Here is a 12,491-nt window from a genome sequence, read left to right on the forward strand (position 1 = left end):
TTTTATATGAGACTGTCACTGTAGCGAAAACTGCTGTCGTTAATATTTCCGTAAGAAAGTTAAGTGACCAGCTGCACATAATGCATCATGGGCACCCAGCTGTGTCAGACGCCTGGAGAAAAAGCCATTAGTGTGAGCCTTTTCAGAGGCACAGGTAGAAAAAAAAGGGAGGCAATTATCCTCACTATTGACATTCCTTTGTAGAAAGCATCGCAAATACGACACGCTTAAACTTAAAAACATATGATTATACTGTGGAGCTCTTAATTTATGATATTTACTAAAATGCCTAATGAAACGATGAGAAACATTTCACGGCTATTGTCTTGCTAGTTGCGAGAAATGCCATATGGCTTGCTTTATATATTTATTTACTCATTTTGTTTAATATCAAGTTTCTAGCTGCAGCAGCATTGGTTAAAATAAAATTTAATAGATGTACTAATATAAATATTTTATGCCTACAGATCCAGTAAAAAAGAACTGTATGACGTACTTAAAAAAAAAACGAAGGAGCACAAAAACATTTCACAGGAATTGCATACAGAATTTTCTTTTCAATTACTTGGTAATTTCTTTTGTAGAATAATTTGTGGTGCACCACTTTAATTACATAGACATTAAGATGTGAATATACATTTCCCTTGTCTGCATTATTGTCTTTAGTGTAATGTTTTTTTCTGCTTGAGCTATGTCATGTTTAGATATAAGTTATTTCATTTGCTGCTGCTGTTTGCCAGGCATAGTGTTACTGAATTTGACTTTGTGTTACTCTTCTAAGCCAGTTTACTACTGATTTATTTTTCTTGTTTGCTGCACATTGCCTTATATTAGTTGTAATATTGCAATTGCTTTGCTAATTTCTATAATGCTGCTTGCTTCGCAAATCTGCATTTTTTTCATTGCTGTTTGCGTTAATTGTTTTGTGATGCTGCATTGCCTCGTCCCTTAGTTTAGCATCTGAGCTCAGTAGATTTAAGTTAGCTTAAGAGGGGTAGACTATATAAGAAACTGACTATGGAGAATAGGTAAAGAATGCATTGCGAAGTTATATGAAAAAATTTGGGCCAAAATGAGTATTGTACAATCAGAAATAATTATTTTGAAAGAAATATGAATAGAATACAGGAAGGAGGTATAGATAGGACTTTTTGGGAATAATGATGAATGAAGGGAGATGTCCAAGAAGCAAAGAAAGTTTTGTTTGCAAAATACTGCAATAAAACAAAACCTGTCCTTTCCTTGTGTTATCCCACTATGTGTTTATGTACCCTTGTTTATTTGTCTTTTTCCTGTCTTTATGTGTTTAGCTGATGAGAGCTATGTTGTAGAATTTTTCTGATAATATGTTATTTTCTTTGTAAAGGTGTTTAGACATTATTTATTCTGTTTTAATGCTCATGTGTGAAGTTGATGTTTCGAAAGTTATTCTGATCTTTTATGTATGTACTCATGTCATAATTCCTGTAACACTGATGTATATGTTATTTCTATTCTTTTGTAAAGCCTGTATTACTACAAATGTTATCTGTATTGTTATGTTTTTAATGATGTATTTTGTACCTTTGTAATTGTATTCTCATGTTATAATATTGTAATTGACACCTGTTCATCTAATTAAGTAACTTGTAAGCATTCATTTCACTGCACACATTTCTGTTGGTCATAGTAATGCACAATATGTGAGAAGTTGGGACTGTTAGTGTTTGCACATGTGATACTAATTCAGCAAGGGACTGGATAACAGCATTGCTGGTTCTAAGGACAATTCCAAAAACTTCGTGAGTGTACAAGTGGTGGTTTATGGACTTGCTATATTGTCTGCAAGATTTCTAAAGACAATTCCAAAAACTTTGTGCGTGCACAAGTGGTGGTTTATGGACTTGCTATCTTCTCTGCAAGACTCTTCGATGGTGATTGTGCACCTGCACAGTCGCAGCAGATGGCTGCTGGCCATCTCTACAAGGACTACAGTGGGTCTACACCTTTGATGACCCACCAATACCATTATTTCTACAAGGACTACAGTGGGTCTACACCTTTGCTGACTCACCAGTACCATTATTTCTACAAGGACTGCAGTGGGTCTGCACCTCTGGTGGCCCACCAATACCGTAATCTCTACCAGGACTACAGTGGGTCTACTCCGTGATGGCCTACCTACCAATATTCTTCAAAACTTCGACTGACTCTGCTATGGGTTTGCTCTGTTGTGGCCCATTACCTGTCAGCATGTCAAGAGTCAGTACTGTCTTTCCGTTGGAAGGACAACACTACTTTTTCAAGACTGCATGGAAATCCACTACTTCCATGTGCATTGTCTTTTACTGCTCAGACTTTGAGAAAAGAAACGGCAGTTTTACTGTGATGAATGATCAGGACTGTCTTTATGGACTGTGAGAAAATTTTAGCTTTTGACCAACATTGTATTAATAAGTGTGTGCATTTGATTTCTTTGTTATTGTAATTACGATTATGAAAAATTTTAACAAATATGTATTGCCCAGTGCCCAAAACAATTTGTAAAATTTTTTGTGGGGAGCATGGGGGCTATGTAAGTAGGCTGTTTAGGTTCTTATATTGGTAACGCCGCCCCACGTAGCGCTCTCTGTATGAAAATCACTGTCTGTGCTGTGTGCAGTCTGTGGCTAGTTTGGATTGTTGTCTGCCATTGTAGTGTCGGGCAGCTGGACGTGAACAGCGCGTAGCGCTGCGCAGTTGGAGGTGAGCCGCCAGCAGGGATGGATGTGAGGAGAGAGATGGCGGAGTTTTGAAATTTGTAATACTGGATATTATGAACTGCTATGTATATTATGATTTTTCAACACTATTGAGGTAAATACATTGTTTGTTCTCTATCAAAATCTTTCATTTGCTAACTATGCCTATCAGTAGTTAGTGCCTTCCGTAATTTGAATCTTTTATTTAGCTGGCAGTAGTAGCGCTCGCTGTATTGCAGTAGTTCCAGTAACAAAGATTTTTGTGAGGTAAGCGATTTGTGAAACGCATGTTAGTCAGGGCCATTCTTTTGTAGGGATTTCTGAAAGTCAGATTGCGTTGCGCTAAAAATATTGTGTGTCAGTTTAAGCACAGTCATGTATAATTTTTCTAAGGGAACGTTTCACCTGCTTCAGTGCGACTGGCACCTGCTCGGACGGTTTGGATTTTTTGTTGGAGAACTCCTGAGCTGGATTAAGACTGTATGGCCGTATTTAATATCTACCATTTGAGAAAGTCTCTTAGGTTTTTTTTCCGGCATTAATTGACTTTATTCCTGATATCTACGTTCAAATTAATGTGAGCAAATTAGTTTCGGAGATAATGATGGTATGCCTACAGTTACTTTCGTTCCCGAGTGAATGATTTCAGTCTTTTACAATCGAAGTTCAAATAAACTACTAAATGATTAATATTCTATCTAAGTGAACTTATTTCCGAAATATGTTTCCAGAGGCAAATATGTGTCACTTTGATGTTTTCTGCTTAAGTACCCAATGTTGTATCGGCAGCAGCTGCACACACACACGACCCACTGCTTTAATGAATTCAGTGATTCCACGACAATTGAGCAGCGAAGTTACAAGCGCGACACGATGGGGTACTGCCTTCATCGGGGCGAAAGGTGGAGCAACACGGAGCTCGCGAGATATCTTATTACCGTATTGTACAGGTTTGATTGAATTCCATACTTTCCCATTAAACCATTAAATTGTGTGCAGGACAACTTTAACTATATAGATAATTGAGCGGCTCGGGGGTACACAATGGTAAACGCCAATACCGTGTATTTTGTTATAGGCCATCGGCGCTGCCTATGGACAGCAGAATACACTGGTGTGACAAAAGTCATGGTCTACCGATATGCATATTGTGGTGTCACCGCCAGACACCACACTTGCTAGGTGGTAGCCTTTAAATCGGCCGCGGTCCGTTAGTATACGTCGGACCCGCGTGTCGCCACTATCAGTGATTGCAGACCGAGCGCCGCCACACGGCAGGTCTAGAGAGATTTCCTAGCACTCGCCCCAGTTGTACAGCCGACTTTGCTAGCGATGGTTCACTGACAAATTACGCTCTCATTTGCCGAGACGATAGTTAGCATAGCCTTCAGCTACGTCATTTGCTACGACCTAGCAAGGCGCCATTATCATTGGCTATTTATCTTGTGATGCATGTACCGTCAGACCGATGTTCACCAATTATGGATTAAAGTTAAGTATTCCAGAATCTACGTACCTATTTTGCTAGTATAATTACTTTACCTGTTCCAGACCTCACGCCAGCCTGCGTGAGCTTAAACGCGTGCCTTTCGGCTTCCTCATAGTGGCTTGGCTGCCTTGCCAAGTCACAACACATATATATAGGTGGCGCTTGTATCGCGTACACAAGGTATAAAAGGGCAATGCGTTGGCGGAGCTGTCATTTGTACTATGGTGACTAATGCGAAAAGTTGCTGACTTGATTATGACCGCACGACGGGAATTAACAGACTTTGAAAGCGAAATTGTAGTTGCAGCTAAACGCATAGGACATTCCATTTCGGGAACCGTTTGCGAATTCAATATTCCGAGATCCACAATGTCAAGAGTTACCGAGGATAGGAAATTTCAGGCATTACCTCTCACCACGGTCAACGCAGTAGCTGACGGCCTTCACTTAATGACCGAGGTCGGCGGCATTTGCGTAGTGTTGTCAGTGCTAAGAGATATGCAACACTGCGTGAAATAACCGCAGAAATCAATGTGGGACGTACAATGAACGTTTCCTTCAGAACTGTGCTGCGAAATTTGGCGTTAATAGGCTATGGCAGTAGACGACCAACGTGAGTGCCCATCCTAACAGCACGACATCGCCTGCAGTGCCTCTCCTGGGCTCGTGACCATATCAGTTGGACCCTCGACTACTGGAAAATCGTGGCCTGGTCAGAAGAGTCCCGATTTCAGTTGCAAGAGCTGATGGCAAGGTTCGATTGTGGCGCAGACCACACGAAGCCATGGATCCAAGTTGCCAACGAGGCACTGTCCAAGCTGGTGGTGGCTCCATAATGGTGTGGGCTGTGTTTACATGGAAGGGACTGGGTCGTCTGATCCGACTGAACCGATGATTGACTGGAAATGGTTATGTTCCGCTACTTGGAGACCATTTTAAGGTTCATCCACTTCGCGTTCGCCGGCCGCGGTGGTCTAGGGGTTCTAGGCGCGCAGTCCGGAACCGCGCGACTGCTACGGTCGCAGGTTCGAATCCTGCCTCGGGCATGGATGTGTGTGATGTCCTTAGATTAGTTTGGTTTAAGTAGTTCTAAGTTCTAGGGGACTGATGACCACAGATGTTAAGTCCCATAGTGCTCAGAGCCATTTGAACCATTTAGCCATTTGAACTTCCTGTTCCCAAACAGCGATGGAATTTTCTTGTGGATGACAGTGAGCCATGCCACCGGGCGACAGTTATTCGCGACTGGTTTGAAGAAGATTCTGGACAATTTGAGCGAATGGTTTAGCCACCCAGAACGCCCAACGTGAATCCCATCGACCATTACTTTTGCAGTTACGAACAGCTGTAGAGGCAGGATGGCTCAATATTTCTACAGGGAACTTCCAAGACCTCGCCGATTTGCTGCACTACTACGGGCAAAAGGAGGTCCGACACGATATTGGAAGGTAAACCACGACTTTTGGCACCTCAGTTTACAATACATCCGGAAAAAATTCTAATTTCACACAGCGGAAGTCAGGGTGATGCTTTATGGTAAATGCCAGTGGCTGCCTGCCTCAGGAACATAATGTAAGGGACTGTAAGATGGACCCGTGTACGTTTTCCCGGGTTATAGCCATATTTGACGAGGAAACGATGTTGTTAGTGATCCTCATATATCCAAGCAGGATCCTGACAAGGGAAGCTCACCATCGCACCCCCCTCAGATTTAGTTATAAGTTGGCACAGTGGATAGGCCTTGATAAACTGAACACAGATCAATCGAGAAAACAGGAAGAAGTTGTGTGGAACTATGAAAAAAATAAGCAAAATATACAAATTGAGTAGTCCATGTGCAAGATAGGCAACATCAAGGATAAAGTGCGCTCAGTAGCGTCGTGGTCCCGTGGTTAGCGTGAGCAGATGCGGAACAAGAGGTCCTTGGTTCAAGTCTTCTCTGGAGTGAAGAGTTTATTTTCAGACAATTATTATCTGTCCGTCCGTCCAATGCGAGGTAACTGCGCCGTAGCATGAGGATGCTACACCTAAACAAACATCGAAACACACGACGTCAGTTGACAACAGCGCACGGAAGAGAGTATTCCTGCTAACGAGGCTCCCTGGCTGGCAGTTGACTGGTTGCTACTTTGGACGGGAGTGCATTAAATACGTGAGATGTATTCCGTGGGCAATATGAATCCAGAAAATATAGCTCGCGGCTTCAATAACAAGGTCACTGAATATTTTCCGAACTGTAAGTTTGCGGTGCGGTCGCAAAACATAGACACTAAACGTATTACAGTGGACAGAGACGTCAATGAGCGAACGGACAGATCATAACTTTGCGAAAATAAAGGAGGAAAATTTTTCACACGAGGGAAGACTTTTTTTTTTTTTTTTTTTTTTTTTTTTTTTTTTTTTTTTTTTTTTTTAGATGGACGTCCGATGACACTCGTTCAGGTGACGTTAATTCGTTCACTCAGTTGTTTGAACCAAGGACCTCTCGCTCCGCAGCCGCAGTTGCTCACGCTAACCACGGGACCACGTGGCCCCTACGCTCACGTTCTCCTTGATGTTGACTATCTTTCACATGGACTACTCAGTTTGCTTATTTTGCTTATTTTTTTCACAGTTCCACACAACTTCTTCCTGTTTTCTCGAATGATCCGTGTTCAGTTTTTCAAGGCCTATCCACTGTACCAACTTATAACTAAATCTGAGGGGGGTGCGATGGGAAGGTTCCCTTGTGAGTAAATTCCCAGTGACTCAGATGACGCAGAGGTATGAAGATGTGCAAATCTGTTGTACTTAGTATGTTTCAGGAACATTATGTTAAGTGCATGTACAAAGAATTGTGTTTCTGAAACGAATGAAGTACGAGGTTATTACTGAATGACTGCTGTTAAAATCTTTATTGTGTGTATATGCATTTTTCTTCATTTATATTCGTACAAGTTATCATAATAGTAACAATCTTTGATGCTTTTCAGGTAATCTGCGAAGGATTTGGAATTAGCCTTCACAACGAGCAGCCTGTCACTGTCCCAGAAACCTGTCATAAAGGGGCAGATGAACAGACGAAGGAGTTTTCTCGAAAAACACTGTGATGCAATTCACAATGTAATTTCAAGCAGAAGATGAAAAATATGTGTCTCTTTCTGGAAAAACTGTGCATAAAAAGGATGAAAAACCTAATCGCCACTGTCCTCTTAAATGTTCTGAGAAATTAGGCGTAAGCTATGTTTCGCAAACGTTCAAAACGTTCAGGGAAACTGGTGACTGAGGATCAGAATGCATCTAGCTGTCATCGTAAGGGATGTATGATGGTGGAAAGTGACTTCTGAATACCCATAATCTTTACTCATCAGCGAGACCATATTCATGACATCTGGCACAAAGTAAGATTTAGGTAATGTGGGATGCCAAACCGAGTTCACACTCAACCATTTAAATGCGCCGGATCCAGACTCACTGAAAAGAAGAAAGTTGCTCACGTTCTGTCCATCTTAGACTACATCCCTCCTCTTCATCATGGATTTTTCTCGTCACTAGAATCAGCATGTCTGGACATCGGACACATCTGTGATTAGAATGATTAGTGACTAAGTACTTTCAAGCAATGAGCTGTGCAGTTAAGTCTTCTAGTAACTCTCTGTAAATGTTCTTATATGATCATCTATATTATGTGTCCTTGTCGGCCTACGTGATTTGGGTAACATAGTGGTATCTCCATCACAGTAATGCGCTTATTTTAATATATTTCATATTTCATGGTCTGTCTCTTGTTCTTTTTATGTCTGTATAAGTTAATTAGGGAAATACGGAAGCGTCCGATCCCGCCCGTCTGCTTTGACCCATGACGTCAGAAATATGGCGGAAACGACCATAAACCACGATTCCAATATGGCGCATATAAAGTAGTTACGTACACATTATGAGGACGAAAATACATCGAAAAACAAACACACACACTTTCCACAAGAAGCGTAATGACACTAACGGGACAAGCGCGGGAAATGGGGTGTTTTGGGTGGGGGGCAAACTAAATATAAACTAAATTAGACACCCACCCCCATACAAAACCGCACAAAAAGACGAAAAAACCGACATCACAAAACTCCCCAAATACCACTAAACAGTATCATCTGGAATCGGACACTTCCCTTGACCTGTATAGCTCAACAGCAGCTCCCGATCCCATAAATTAGGATCAAACACTTCCCTTGGCCTATATAGCTCAAAAACATATCCTGATACACAGCCACACATCGGGATCGAACACTTCCCTTGACCTGCGCACTTAATTTTATCCGTCATATCCATTCCTGAACAAAACCGATTAATTTTACTAAAATTACCACACGACGTACAGTGAACACTAAATTAACTTTGACACAAAATCGTTAACTCACTGAAACGAATTCCACTACAAACACAGCTGACACACTAACAATTCTGGACAATGAGCAAAAGCAAACTGAGCCCATTACAGCACACGAACGAAACCCCTCAACATACCACCAGAGAGCACAACAAACCACAACACGACGACATCTACAAACACGCCACACTCAAACCAAACTCCGCGCCGTCATGACGTCACACACAACACCCTTACGTCACGGGTCAAAGCCGACGCGTGGGATCGGACGCTTCTGTCGACCCTTAATTAGTTAGTTACATATTCCATAGATCATCTGAACGATTCTTTTATCGAAATGATGTGGAACGAGTCGGTTTACAGGATATGTGTATGTGATAAGTTTTAACAGCAACGAACACGTCATTATTTATAGCCCTACTCATGCAACTACATAGTTTTTACGTCAGTTGAATATAAGTTGTCCAGGAGAAATGATTTTAAATTTGATTTACAACTAGCTTCGCTATGTGTCAGACATTTTATGTTCTTGGGCAAATGACCAAATGGTTCAAATGACTTTGAGCACTTAACTGCTGAGGTCATCAGTCGCCTATAACTTAGAAAACTAATTAAAGCTAACTAACCTAAGGACATCACACACATCCATGCCCGAAGCAGGATTCGAACCTGCGACCGTAGCGGTCGCTCGGCTCCAGACTGTAGCGCCTAGAACCGCACGGCCACTCCGGCCGGCGGCAAATGATCAAAAAATTTTGTTGCTGCATATTGAACTCCTTTCTGAGCCACTGAAAGCTTTAACAATGGGTGAGAGAGGTCATTTTCCCTCTAGTGCTGTAGGCGTGGATGTCACTGTTCTTCTCATATAGTGATGGATTATTTTTATGACGAATTTCGTTAGCGAATATACTGCATGTATTACGACGGCGCAGTTCAGATGCCTAGCTCTAAGAGGTACATACATGACGTCCGTGAGTGAAAACCACATAAAATTCTTACTGCTCGCTTTTGCGTAATAATACTTTCTAAGTGATGAGTTACCCCAGAAAAAAATTCCGTAAGAAGTTATAGAGTGGAAAAATGCAAAATAAGTCAGGAGGCCGATACGTTTGTTTCCAAGATAGCAATTATACAGAGAGCAAAAGTAGCGGAACTGAATAGTTTGAGAAGCTCAGTTATATGCTTCTTCCTGATCAAGTTTCCATCAGTATGTAAACCCAAAAATTTGGAGCATTCTATCCTACTTACAGACTCCTCTTCATGTGCTACATCAGTTGTTGGTATGACTTATTTGTTGTATAGAACTGAATGTAATGTGTGTTTTTTCCATTTTCAAATAACCACTTAATAATTCTTTGTAAAATATCATTTACTAACCCTTCAGCTGCACCCTCTCTTATGGGATTTATACTACTGGACATTAAAATTGCTACACCAAGAAGAAATGCAGATGATAAACGGGTATTCATTGGACAAACATATTGTACTAGAACTGACATGTGATTACATGTTCACGCAATTTGGATGCATAGATCCTGAGAAATCAGGACCCAGAACAACCACATCTGGCCGTAATAACGGCCTTGATACGCCTGGGCATTGAGTCAAACAGAGCTTGGATGGTGTGTGCAGGTACAGCTGCCCATGCAGCTTCAGCACAATACCACAGTTCACCAAGAGTAGTGACTGGCGTATTGTGACGAACCAGTTGCTCGGCCACCATTGAGCAGACGTTTTCAATTGGTGATAGATCTGGAGAATGTGCTGGCCAGGGTAGCAGTCGAACATTTTCTGTATCCAGAAAGGACCGTACAGGAGCTGCAACATGCGGTCGTGCATTATGCTCCTGAAATGTATCGTTTCGCAGGGATCGAATGAAGGGTGGAGCCACGGGTCGTAACACATCTGAAATGTAACGTCCACTGTTCAAAGTGCCGTCAATGCTAACAAGAAGTGACCGGGACGTGTAACCAATGGCACTCCATACCATCACGCCGGGTGATACGCCAGTATGGCGATGACGAATACACGCTTCCAATGTGCGTTCACCGCGATGACGCCAAACACGGATGCAACCGTCATGATGCTGTAAACAGAACCTCGATTCATCCGAAAAAATCACGTTTTGCCATTCGTACACCCAGGTTTGTCGTTGAGTACACCACCGCAGGCGCTCCTGTCTTTGATGTAGCGTCAAGGGTAACCGCAGCCACGGTCTCCGAGCTGATAGTCCATGCTACTGCAAACGTCGTCGAAGTGTTCGTGCAGATGGTTGTTGTCTTGCAAACGTCCCCATCTGTTGACTCAGGGATCGATACGTGGCTACACGATCCGTTACAGCCATGCGCATAACATGCCTGTCATCTCGACTTCTAGTGATACGAGGCCGTTGGGATCCAGCACGGCGTTCCGTATTACCCTCTGAACCCACCGATTCCATATTCTGCTAACAGTCTTTGGATCTCGACCAACGCGAGCAGCAATGTCGCGATACGATAAACCGCAATCGCGATAGGCTACAATCCGACCTTTATCAAAGTCGGAAACGTGATGGTACGCATTTCTCCTCCTTACACGAAGCATCAGAACAACGTTTCACCAGACAACGCCGGTCAATTGCTGTCTGTGTATGAGAAATCGGTTGGAAACTTTACTCATGTCAGCACGTTGTAGGTGTCGCCACCAGCACCAACCTTGTGTGAATGCTCTGAAAAGCTAATCATTTTCATATCACAGCATCTTCTTCCTGTCGGTTAAATTTCGCGTCTGTAACAAGTCATATTTGTGGTGTAGCAATTTTAATGGCCAGTAGTGTATTATAACACTAGAATCGTCTGCAAGAGTACCAGTTTTGCTTGTTGAATGTTAAGTGGAAGGTCGTTCACATATGAATATACACTCCTGGAAATGGAAAAAAAGAACACATTGACACCGGTGTGTCAGACCCACCATACTTGCTCCGGACACTGCGAGAGGGCTGTACAAGCAATGATCACACGCACGGCACAGCGGACACACCAGGAACCGCGGTGTTGGCCGTCGAATGGCGCTAGCTGCGCAGCATTTGTGCACCGCCGCCGTCAGTGCCAGCCAGTTTGCCGTGGCATACGGAGCTCCATCGCAGTCTTTAACACTGGTAGCATGCCGCGACAGCGTGGACGTGAACCGTATGTGCAGTTGACGGACTTTGAGCGAGGGCGTATAGTGGGCATGCGGGAGGCCGGGTGGACGTACCGCCGAATTGCTCAACACGTGGGGCGTGAGGTCTCCACAGTACATCTATGTTGTCGCCAGTGGTCGGCGGAAGGTGCACGTGCCCGTCGACCTGGGACCGGACCGCAGCGACACACGGATGCACGCCAAGACCGTAGGATCCTACGCAGTGCCGTAGGGGACCGCACCGCCACTTCCCAGCAAATTAGGGACACTGTTGCTCCTGGGGTATCGGCGAGGACCATTCGCAACCGTCTCCATGAAGCTGGGCTACGGTCCCGCACACCGTTAGGCCGTCTTCCGCTCACGCCCCAACATCGTGCAGCCCGCCTCCAGTGGTGTCGCGACAGGCGTGAATGGAGGGACGAATGGAGACGTGTCGTCTTCAGCGATGAGAGTCGCTTCTGCCTTGGTGCCAATGATGGTCGTATGCGTGTTTGGCGCCGTGCAGGTGAGCGCCACAATCAGGACTGCATACGACCGAGGCACACAGGGCCAACACCCGGCATCATGGTGTGGGGAGCGATCTCCTACACTGGCCGTACACCACTGGTGATCGTCGAGGGGACACTGAATAGTGCACGGTACATCCAAACCGTCATCGAACCCATCGTTCTACCATTCCTAGACCGGCAAGGGAACTTGCTGTTCCAACAGGACAATGCACGTCCGCATGTATCCCGTGCCACCCAACGTGCTCTAGAAG

General features: G+C 43.6%; 1 protein-coding gene across 1 annotated transcript in view; it reads right to left on the bottom strand.

The window, feature by feature from the left end:
- The window catches only part of LOC126183691 (uncharacterized), a 639,493-nt gene that overhangs the window by 281,225 nt on the left and 345,777 nt on the right, over positions 1-12,491 (bottom strand). The window lies entirely within an intron of this gene.

This window comes from Schistocerca cancellata, chromosome 4, assembly GCF_023864275.1.
Source record: "Schistocerca cancellata isolate TAMUIC-IGC-003103 chromosome 4, iqSchCanc2.1, whole genome shotgun sequence".
NCBI classification, from domain to species: Eukaryota; Metazoa; Arthropoda; class Insecta; order Orthoptera; family Acrididae; genus Schistocerca; species Schistocerca cancellata.